Source organism: Pan paniscus, chromosome 13, assembly GCF_029289425.2.
Source record: "Pan paniscus chromosome 13, NHGRI_mPanPan1-v2.0_pri, whole genome shotgun sequence".
Classification (NCBI taxonomy): domain Eukaryota; kingdom Metazoa; phylum Chordata; class Mammalia; order Primates; family Hominidae; genus Pan; species Pan paniscus.
The window spans coordinates 56565051-56577401 of NC_073262.2; the positions used below are offsets into that span (position 1 = coordinate 56565051).

Sequence of the window (12351 nt, forward strand, 5' to 3'; positions counted from 1 at the left end):
GCCATGCTTTATTGTGTGTTTACTGGGAATGGAGTGCAGTGAATAAAGCAGAAGTGTTCCAGTTTTCATCCCAGAAGACAGAAGAGCCAATATTTTCTCCTGTTTCTTCAGGTAGAGAGGGGCCAGTGGTGAAGGAGCTGTCATTGAACACTCTTCACGTTGGCTGGTGACTGCTTGGAACAATCATTTGGCCACTTCTTTAAACATTCAATGAAAAAAAATGAAATGAAACAAAGGGAACAAAGAATTGACAGAGAACCCACTTGAATCTCTCGAGACCCCACTTGAGAACCCACAGGTCTCTGGCCTCTCCTCAACTGGTTGAATAAAAAGGAGGAATGGATGATAGAGTATTCAGTTAGGAAATGCAACAACATGGCATCTAACCATGATGTAAAGACTGGATATGGAATTACACAGTGATATAAATTGGCTGATGGAGTACAGAGAGGTTATGTTTAAATATTGGTTGTGTACAAATCAGGGGATCCTGATTTGTCATGCCTATGATCGAAAATATCATGAGATCATTATGAAGTAGTATTTACAATAAGAAAATGTGCAAGGGAGTTAGTGGCCTTGAAGGTCAAATTAAAAGAGAGAGAGAGATGGGGGTGACAGGGAGGGAGGAAAAGAGGGAGGACATACTAGGGATGACTTTTGAAGTTATAGATTAATCAGTTTGCTTTGATATTTATGAAAATAATAAGACAAAATGATGATTGATTTCCATACACTTCTAAGAGCAGAAAAAATGGGGTAACAGCCAACATGTCTGAGAGAAGTAAATAACTCAGAGTTAATGTAATTTTCTTCTCTAACACAATAACAGAACTTAAATATGAGAGGACAAAAAGTTCATATATCTTTACTTCGGTAAGGTTTAGTTTTTGTCTGACATGATGTTCTGATCAACTAGCAAAGAATATGTAGTCTTGTGTAAAGGGAGGCATAGCTTGTTACTTGTCCCTGAATCAGTGACCTGGTAGAGCAAACAAAGTAAGACTAAAAGTGTTTATTGGGGACTTATACTGAATAATATTTGTAATAATCTCCATAATTTAATAATACAAAATGTGGAATCTACAGACTAGGAAAATTGCTAAATCTATGGGAATTTGCAGGAATCTAAAGTGAATATGGGAATTAAAAAAGAGGGACTGAAATAAGTTGGCTGTCTATGAGAACCATTGATTAAAATGGCATTAAAAATAGTAATATCTAGTGTTGCTGAGGCGTGTTGACGCATTGTTGCTATAAATTGGTGATGAGACCTGGAATAGTTGTTTGTATTGTTCAGGGGGATTTGTAGTGTTTCCTGCCTTAATTACATCCCTTATCCTGTAATGACCATTTTTTTCTATGTTCTGAGTTTCAAGATTGTAACACATCTTCCTCTATTTGTAAGCATTTTTCTTTTTTTAGCTCAACAAAACGAATAATTATTTTACTAAAGTTGCTTTGTTTCCATGCCTTTCCGTATAAACAATTTTTCATTTCAGTGTTACCTTTTTGTGTAATCTTTTAGAAGACATTTTAAAAGGTAATTAAACTCAACATGTAGAATACCTAGAGTGCATACAAGTGAAATGAAGGCATGACCATATGCAGAACTAGGGTCAAGTTGGGGCATCAGCAGGCAACAAACACTTTGTCATGACTGTAACTGGCTGCAGTAATTGTAAAATATAACCTGATTTGGAAGATGGTCAAATAGGAAAGTTGGGTATATCAGTTTCATAAAATATGGTTTAACAAGTTTTAACAGTCTCATGCTACTTGACCCAGAAATCCCAGTTCTGGGCATTTTATCCTAAGGAAACAATCATGCTGTGGCAGAAGATATATGCACAAGGACCTTCACAGTAACTTCTTTTTGCCACAAATATTTGATGATAATTTATATTCAGAAAATAAGTAAATGATGGCATGCCATAGCAACAGGATATTAATCAGTGATCTTGCAGTGTAATGATAAAAAAAGATATTGTCACACAAGAAATTCACAATTAAGTAAAAAGAGAATATAATCATAAAATAGTTTGTATGATATAATTATTTAAATAATAGTCTGCGAGTAAGAACAGGATAGTTGTTTCTGGAATTAAGGATGATTTTATATTTTTATGGTTTTTCCTAAATTAAAAAAAACTTGCCACTTTCGATTTAGAAAACTAATTGTATAAGGAAAACCACTTATATTGGTAATCTTTAAAGACTGATAACCTTTTGTCTTTTTTCTTTAAGTCCTGACTACTTTCACTTATTTTTTGATTACCATTTTATTATTTAACTTTACATTGCTTAATTTTCTGACTATAATATAATGTTGTTTGTGTGATTTATTTTAAAACTCTAAAGTTGATTTTACATTTGTTCTCATTCTCCTGTATTTTATATATTTAATAGGTATATATCAAAATGTAAGTTATGAATAAATATATCTTTCATTTAATCTGAATATATAAATATTAAATATATATGAAGATGTAAATTGTATATACATAAACACTAAATGATATATAGTATGTAAGCTATCACTGGATTTCTCACTATACTAATTATTCAAAAACATTTATGATTTTGAATTATTTTTTAACCTTTACTTTTTTTCTGATTTATTTATTTTTAACTTTTATTTTAGCTTCAAGGGTACGTGTGCAGATTTGTTATATAGGCTAATTGTGTGTTACAGGGGTTTGGTGTACAGATTATTTTGTCACCCAGGTAATAAGCATAGTACCCGATAGGTAGTTTTTTGATCCTCACCTTCTTCCTACCTTTCAGCCTCAAGTAAGACCCAGTGTCTGTTGTTCTCTTCTTAAAAATACTTTCTCGATATATGTTTGAATATTATTATGTAATTCCTAAATAGAAATGTCTAGATTAAAATAAAACCTTTTATTTTTATTTTTACCTTGTTGCATAATTTTAAATTTTGACATACTTTCAAATGTACAGAAAATTTATAAGAATTGTGTTTAAGAATACCTTTTGTTCAGATTCAACAGTTGTTTACAATTTTGCCTCTTTTGCTTCATTTCTGTCTGTGCTTTCTCTCTATATACTCATGTGTGCATGTGCACATGTAGACACACCACATTTTTTTCCTGAATCATTTGAGAATAAGTTGCAGACATCATGCTTCCTTAACTGAAGTGTTTAAGTGTACATTTCCTAAGAATAAGAATATTGCCCTCTATAACCAGTGTGTAATTTTTAATGCAATATTCACAATATATTACTTGTATTGTGTAACTCACAGTATATATCCAGGATCCCAGGTGTATTTTGTTGTCTTATCATTAAAAGTCCTTTTATCTGGAACATTTCCTCAGTCTAATTACTTGGTCATTATAAGAGTTCAGATCAGATATGGAGTGCAGTATTCTCAATTTGGCTTTACTGAATGTTTCCTAATGGTTAATTCTGTTTTGCATTTTTGACAGGCATACCACAAAAGTGATGTTGTGTTCTTCTCAAGTGCATCATACTTGGAGGCATGTCGTATTTGTCTGATTATTGATGATGTTGTCTTTGATCAATTTGTTAAGGTGGTCTCTGCCAAGTTTCTCCACTACTAGCTACTATTTTCCCCATTGTAATTAGTAAGTAATTTGTGGGAAGATACTTTTAGACTGGAAATACCATGTTTGTCATCACACTTTCATGCGCTGGTGCTGATCCACTAATGTTTTCTTTACTGATTCAGGTACCTAAAATATTATGGTGGTTTTCTAACTCCATCAGTCCATCTATACTTTTTAGGTGACATTATACTCGAAGAAGGAGTTTTCCCTTCTTAATTTCATACTTTATTATATTTTTCTTAATACAGTTTAATCCATTACAATAATTATTTATTTCCCAGTTGTCCCAGATTAAACCAGTAAAAGCCTCTTGAAGCTAGGACCTGTGTCCTTTTGACATATTCCCATCATTTTATAAATGCCTTACTTGCTTTTCTTCCAGAAAAAAATGCCACCTCAAATTTCATGTATTTTTAAGTCTTCTCTCTGTGTCCATGTTCTAATATGCCAGAATAGTTTTTCAGAATTTTCATAGGTTGAGTGGATTTTTTGTGAGTGATTTTCATGTCACTGTTAGGAACTCTGGTATCCTTTACCTTTTTCACAGTTTTTCTTGACCCTATATATCTCTGTATATAGTGGGAGCTTGAAAGATAGCTCTGTTAGAAATTGGTGTCTAATTTTCTGTTTACATATAATCTGACATGTTTATTATTCTCCAGCTTCCAGTTGTGCCGAAGGACTTGGATTTGTGTGTTTTAATTTGTTTTTGTTAGGTGTATATATTTTTTAGGATATGTGAACAGTTTCAGATTTAGGTGGCTCCTACTACCTGAGTTCCTCAGAATGCCAGTCCATATTTTTATGCATTCTGCAAAATATATTGATATTTGAAGACAATTGCAATATGCCATTGTTTAACCAAAATTTATGGATTGTATAGCTTTACCTTTAGCTGTTAGTGTTATCTTAATCCAGTTTATCCAATTAAATTGAAGTGTTTAATGTATCATAATTATTTTATTACATAGTATGCCTATCAATCCAGGAAATAGCTCTCTGAAAGGCATGTCCATGGTAAATGTAAAATTATTATATGAGGTCTCATTCTTTCACTTGATGATGTACTAATCAATTATGTTTGTAATATTTTTCCCTTAGCTATGAAAATTATCAAATATATATTTAAAAAATAAAAAATATTCAAACCCACAAAATTTTAAAATGTATATAGATTGAAATAAGATAACCAATCAATAGCATGTGATTATAGGAATCTAGTGAAATGTAGTATTGTAAGTGGTTATTTCAATTGACAAAATACATTTTTTGAGAATAATAAAGGTAAATTCTTCCTCCAGTTGCACAGCAAAAAAAAAAAAAAAAAAAAAAAAAATCATGGCAATTCTTAATAAAGGAGGGCTTGGATCTGGTGCAAAACACTCCAGTATTTAAAATTGTCAGAGTAAAAGATGGTTTGTAAAAGTAGGAAGTAGATGAGGGGCAACCATTTTTCTGTTCCATACCTGAGTCTAGCCTTATAAAAATCTTCACTTTTTCAAAAAACCTACATATGAGGATTTTTTATGAGAAATCTTCTGCTTTTGAATATTATGTAATATTTTAAAAACCATGGTGTGGGACAAACGAAATGTATCAGTAAGCCAGTTGTGGTTTTCATGCCCCCAGTTTTCAATCTCTGCTCTGGATGCAACCTAGAAACTAGCAGATATTGCAGTAAGATGAAACCCAGGTCAGAAAAGCTGGTTTTGAGCCCAGGCTTGCTTCCTATTGGCTGTGTCAGACTGAGCAAGTCATGTAATTAGTGTTCACCTCAGTCTTCTTGTCTATGAGGATGAATATGCTAAAGTATGAAGAAATATAGAGATTTGCTAATTGTTATAACTTTATAATTGTATTGAATTATATGTGAAGAAGAATATATATCTTTTATTATGTTTTAAGTTTTAAACTTAGAAAATACAAAGTTTCTTGGGCATTTCTTGATTTTTTTCCATTTAACTATAAACTTGCTAACTATATTTAGTTTTCTCTGTTTGAGAGGTTCTGTGTGAAACGTTAGTAAAATCATTTATTCATGGGCCAGGTAGAGACCTGTGCAATCCCAATGTCTTTAACATACTAGAGGAAGATAAATTAGATTTTATATTCAAAATGCTTGGTCTGAATATTGAACTGTTGATTTGGTTACAGTTGGTTTTGGTGAACACAAAAGCACAACTTCTGTATTATTTAACTGCTATTTCTGCTTAGTACCATCAAGACCCAGATCTCAGCAGAAATTCTGTTTGTTGCTGAGAACTTAATATTCCTTTAAAGATGTTTGGTACTTAAGGGGATTTTTATTTATATTGTTCATAGTCTGTCTGATCTGTCTGAAAGAACACACTGTATTTTTAAAGGGAGATATATACATATACATATATATATATATATATATATTTTTTTTTTTTTTTTTTTTTTTTGAGATGGAGTCTCATTCTGTCTCCCAGGCTGGAGTGCAGTGGCACGATCTCATCTCACTGCAACCTCCGCCTCCTGGGTTCAAGTGATGGTCCTGCCTCAGCCTCCCGAGTAGCTGGGACTACAGGCACTCACTACCACGCCTGGCTAATTTTTGTATTTTTAGTAAAGACAGGGTTTCGCCATGTTGGCCAGACTGATATTTTCATTAGGTTGTATTTTATTATATGTCTTTGAACAGTTCTTTTATAACACCGTATATGCTCAGTAGCGTAAAACCCATTTAATTTGAAATATTTTGAGATTCAAAATCAATATGCTCTTTCAAAACCCTACTCTAAAACAAATTAATTAATAATGCTTGATTAAATCACTTTCTCCTCATAATCACATTGATATTCTGAAACACAGAGAATGGACCTGTTTGTGTATTTTTGTGGGGTATGCAGGTCGCGTGCCTGCATTTTTCTCAGTGCATGGATTTCAATTAGAATTTAAATGCAGTTACAAAGTGAATTGGTGCAACTCTCTGGATAAATCAAGCAAAATTCTTTTCTAACTCAGTGATCCTCATATATCAGATAATAGTACCTTTTAAAAACTTGAAATATTTGAATAATCACCTCAACTCTCCAAGTATATTTACTTATGAACATCTCATATTTTTGAATTACTTTTATGCCATTCTGCCAATATTCTGGGGGCACTGTGTTTCTTGCATATAATATGAAGCTAGTATGCAGACTTCTCTTACCTCTTTCTTCAAAGTGTTCTCCTTGACTGATGTTTTGGAATATTTGCATATAGTTGGGAATACTTCTGTTCATCAGCCCATTATACTTTGGTAGATATATAGTCTACATTTTGTAAAACCTATTTTAGCACGTTAAAGTGTATAGTGTTTAAGTGTGTGTTGGTCTGTATTAGTTTTTCTGTGATCTTGACAAATTGTTTACTCTTTTGGATTTTTTCTTCCTCCACAGATGCATTTTTGTAGAAGCATTTTGAGGATGAATGTTTGCAAATCATTTTGAAATTGCCAAGTGCCACATACAGTAAGTAATATTTTTATTTTTCTACTCAATTGCAGTCATGTTCGATTAATTTGGCAGACAGTCATGAAAGAACCCATTTCTATTTACAGTCTTTGATATTGTCAACATTGTTAAAGATCAGAAGGTTGTATGTGTGCAGCATTATTTCTGGGGTCTTTATTCTGTTCCATTGTTCTGTGTGTCTCTTTTTGTATCAGTGCCTTGCAGTTTTGGTTACTACAGCCCTGTGGTATAGTTTGAAGTTGGGTAATGTGATACCTCTAGTTTTTTCTTTATGCTTAAGATTGCCTTGGCTATTTTTGCTCTTTTTGGTTTATGAATTATAAAATAGTTTTTCCTAATTATATGAACAATATCGTTTGTAGTTTGATAGGAATAGTAGTGAATCTGTAAATTGCTTTGGACGTCATGACCATTTTATCAATCTTGATTCTTCCTGTCCATGAGCATGGGATGTTTTTCTATTTGTGTCATGTCTAATTTCTTTGACCAGTGTTTTGTAGAGAACTTTCTCCTCCTTGGTTAGCTGTATTCCTAGGTATTTTATTCTTTTGGGGGTTACTGTGAGTGGGATTGTGTTCTCGTTTTGCTGTCAGGCTAGATATTGTTGTTGTAGAGAAATATACCTCTGCCCTGATGAAGTGTTCTGGCCAACACTACCCATCAGAGTAAATGAGTATTTTATGACTGAATTTCAAATTTAAAAAAATAACAATTGCCTTATATTCAGTATCAATAGAGCCAATCAGCAACCCAAAATGAGTTGCCTTGAACAAAATGCTATTTGATTAGAGAAAACTTAAAAATATATAACAGCTCCTCCCCTAATGGCAGATACAATACCTTACTCTTCTATTATACTTTTCAGAATTTGCAGTGGCTGACCACAGCCTTTTCTTGCACTCCTTTTTAGTTGCTTTTTGCAGTGAAGAAGAGATTGCAATGAAGGGTTGAGCTTGACTTACCATTCTCTTCCCTCTTTATTATCTTCAGATGTGTAGTGTTCATAGTACTATCCTTTACATCACACTGGCCACATTGATGCTTTCCCTTTTGGACGCTGGTGATCTTCAAATTCTTTCACGTTAGCCATCCATTGGTCCTAACCCCTGTACACTTTATTTCTTGAAACAAATCATCAGCAACATTTTATCTGGGGACATTTTCAGAATTACTAGTATTTAAAAGATTATTGCTCTAAAATTGAATGGATTAAATCGTTCATGCTCCCACACTACTTTTGGTTTTGAGACTGAAGGATTTACGGAGGGATGAGAATGAAGAGATGAAGTCTCCATTTCTAGATTTGACCTCTGGAAGACAAAGCTAGTGATTTTGTTTAGTAATTTTATTTCCTTTGGTTCAATTAATAGTCCATGCTCCTAAATGTGAGAGGTACTGTGTTAGTAAGGACTAGAGTAAGTGGGAGAGAAAGACAAAAAGAACTCTCAAGGAAACTTTGTCGTTAGTTTGAGGAAACTATTTTTCCTCAAACTAGGAAAAAGGTATTTTTAAATGTTATTCTGGTGATATCTTCAAACTGGATTGCAGTTGGAAGACTTGTTGCAAAAAGATCAATTTTTAAGCATTTGTAGAGGGATAAGAATGAAGGGATGAGGGCAAGACCTAAGGTCATAGCAGTGGGGATGGACTGGCAGGGGTTGGAGCATGTGAGATTTATTTGGAAGTAAACAGGTTCAGGGAGTAATAGTAATAATTAATGCTTGTGCAGGATTCACTGAGTACCAGGGTTGTTTTAAATGTTAATGACTAATGTCATCCCCATTTTGTGCAAGAGGAAACTGAGAGAGGCATCATTTAAGCAAATTGTCCCAGGTCACAAAAGTAAAACATACCATGCCTGACATTTGGGGCCATTTAGTCAAGCTCCAGAGTCATTGCAGTTTACCAGTGTACCATCATTTCTCTAAAAAAATAACTGAAGCTTCCAGGATTACTGAGCTGGAAAATGATGTTGCCAATAATCAGAGAAACATATTTTGTTTACAGAGTTTACCCTTTCTTTAGATAGGTTTTTGGATAGCCAGAAAAATCTTGACCTTTAGGGAGAAATGTACCTTATGGTTAGTGATAAAGCTCTTGTATATATTCACTTGTTGGGCACTAGCAACAGTAATTTATTATATTATTCAATTATAAGTTACGATAGTAAACATGTCATCTTAATCTGATTTGTCTTCCTTCCTTAGCAGAACTTAAAAATGAAACAAGGATAGAGTGGTAAAAAAAAGATTTCGCATCTTGGGTCCGTAAAAGAAAGCACATTTTAGACTTAGTTTACCGATCATGCAAAACTAATTTTGACAAGGGAAAAACGTAACACTCAGCATATGGAGTATCTCTTTTTCTATTAGGTTGATGTAAAAGTAATTGCATTTTTGCCATTACTTTGCAAAAACTGCAATTACTTTTGCATCAACCTAATATACTGGAGAAGTAGAATAATATACTGCTTAAGACCATGGTCTCCAGGACCATTCTGCTTCATTGATTCATGTTCCAAGTAAGGCCCATTTGCTGTGTGACTTTGTGTCAATTATTGATGCTCTCTGTGTGTCAGCCTCTGTACCTTGAAAATGTGTTATTAATAGTACTGTGTCTTCTGGATATTGTGAAGCTTAAATGAGATAAATCACCTAAATGGCTCTTGGTACCAGTGAATTTTAAATAAAAGTTATGTTTATTAAAATTTATCTCAGGTAACAGTTTTCTATTTTTCAATTTCACCTACATAATTATTGCTCTTTTAAGCTTTTTGCTTTGAATTTTTACGCATTAAGGAGACAGAGCAATGATTTTCACAAGCAAAGACCCATGTAACCATCACACAGGTCAAGAAATAGAACAATTGCTGCATCTCCAATCCTACTTTTTCTGCCTGCCAGCCATTACCTCCTTTCCATCAGTTTCCCGTGGATGACATTATTCCTGATATTTGTGGGAATTACTTCCTTGCTTTTCATTATAGTTTTAACTTTAAATAATGTATCCTTATATGCAAAATGTTGGTTTAGCCTGATTTTTAAATTAATGTACATAATATTCATATGACACACATTCTTCTGTGTATGGTGTCCTTTTCTGAATGTATGTTTGTTTTTAAGTTTCTTTAATGTTTTTGTGTGGTTCATTAATTTTCATTGCTATATAGTATTCCATTGTATAGAAATACTACAGAATATTTATTCATTGTATTGTTGATGGACATTTGTGCTCTTTCTAGGTTTGGGCCATTATAAATATTGCTGCCATAAACATTCTTTTAAATGTGTTTTTGCTAAATATGTACATATATTTCTCTTGAATATATACTTAGCAATGGAATTTCTTAGTCATATTGCATGCAATCTTTCAACTTTAGTAGATACTACCAGACAGTATTCCAAAGTAAGTATACTAATTTCACTTCATTCATTAGTGTGTAAGAGTTTCCATTGTTTCATCTTTACCAAAGATTAGTATAATCATTTCTTTTAATTTTAGCCATTCTGGTGAGAGTTTGGTTTACATTTTCTTGTTGATTAATATGATTATGTCATGTAGCTTAATAGCCGTGAACATATTATTGTCTATAAATTTCCTGTTCATATGTGTATTTTTCTATTGTGTTGATTTTTAAAATTGTTAATATTCACAAGTTAGTTACACTAGATTAAGAGCCTCCCATCAGTTAAATATGCTGCAAAGTTCTCCTTTTCTATGATTTGGTTTTTCAATTTCTTAATGAGGTTTTTTTGATGTTCCTAATTTTAATTTTAATCATTATATCACCTCATTATGTTTATATCTTTCCACTTGCCTTCGTTTTTGTGAGTGATGTGAGGTAGAAGTCAAGTTCTAGATATCCAGTTGTTATAGAATCATACTGGACAATTCTCTCCTTTGCCCACTGTTCTTTAATGTCATATTTACTATAAATTAAATTTCTATATATGTCTGGGTCTTTTAGGAGCCAACTTCTATTTAATTGGATTATTAGTCTCTTCTTACCACTTATAACACTATTTTAACTATGGCTACTTTTTAAATATTCTTAATATCTATTAAAACAAGTTCTTCTACCACATGTTATTCAAAGGCATGTTGACTTTGCCTTCTTTCATGTAAATTTTAGAATTACTTTGTCAAGTTAACAAGAATAATTGTTTAGATTTTAGTTAGAATTGCATTCAATCTATTGTTAAGTAAATTTTTAAAGAACTGGTGTAATTACAATATTAACTGATTTCATTTATGAACATAATATATACAGCATTTCCTCCTTATTAACTGGGGACACATTCCAAGATCCCCAGTGGATGCCTGAAACTGCAAATAGTACCAAACCTTATATATAGACTATGGTTTTTTCTATATATACATACCTCTGATAAAGTTTAATTTATAACTTAGGCACAGGAAGAAATTAACAACAACTAATAATAAAATAGAACAATTATAACAATATACTGTAATAAAAGTTATGTGAATATAGTCTCCTTGTCTCTCAAAGTATGTTATTGTACTGTACTTAACCTGCTTCTTGTGATGATGTGAGATAATACAATGCCTACATGATGAGATGAAGTCTTGTGAATGATTTTGGTCATAACTTTCATAGTTTGAGGTACAACAGCAAAACTAACATAAATCTCTTGTTCTTTCTTCACAATTTCAAGGACAGAAGAAGCATTCTTACCATAGAGCTTAGCAACGTGAGCAAACAACTTTTTCCCTTTATTATTTTCTTAAAGGAAACACTTTATGGCTTCTCTTTGGCATATTCAAATTGCCAAAATCACCAGTCTTGTAATTTGGGTCCATTATTAAGTAATATAACGGTGACTTGAATACAAGCACTGTGATACTTTAGCAATCAATCTGATAACCGATATGGTACTAAGTGGCTATTGGGTGGGTTGTGAATGTAGCATGAGGATGCTGGACAAAGGAATGATTAAAGTCCTAGGAGGAATAGAGCAGAGCCGTGGGAAATTTCATCAAGCTACACAGAACAGCACACCATTTAAAATTATAAATTGTTTATTTCTGGAATTTTCCATTTAATATTTTTGGACCACAGTTGACGATGAGTAACTGGAACCATGGAAGGCAAAACCATAAGTAAGGGGGGACTAGTGTACTTTATTTATTTTGATCTTTTAGTTTCTCTTAATCCCATGTATGGTTTTTTTTTTAATGTTGAGTTCAAGCTAATTTTTCTTTTTTTAAAAATTTTATTATTATTATACTTTAAGTTTTAGGGTACATGTGCACAATGT

General features: G+C 32.6%; 1 protein-coding gene across 8 annotated transcripts in view; it reads left to right on the forward strand.

Annotated features, from left to right (window-relative positions):
- GALNT13 (polypeptide N-acetylgalactosaminyltransferase 13) overlaps positions 1-12351 on the forward strand; it is a 1108472-nt gene that overhangs the window by 551493 nt on the left and 544628 nt on the right. For all 8 annotated transcript variants that reach the window (XM_063595199.1, XM_055108593.2, XM_055108595.2 and 5 more), the window contains one exon: positions 6998-7069. The gene's annotated coding sequence lies outside the window, so the exon portion shown is untranslated. The remainder of the gene's footprint in view (positions 1-6997; positions 7070-12351) is intronic.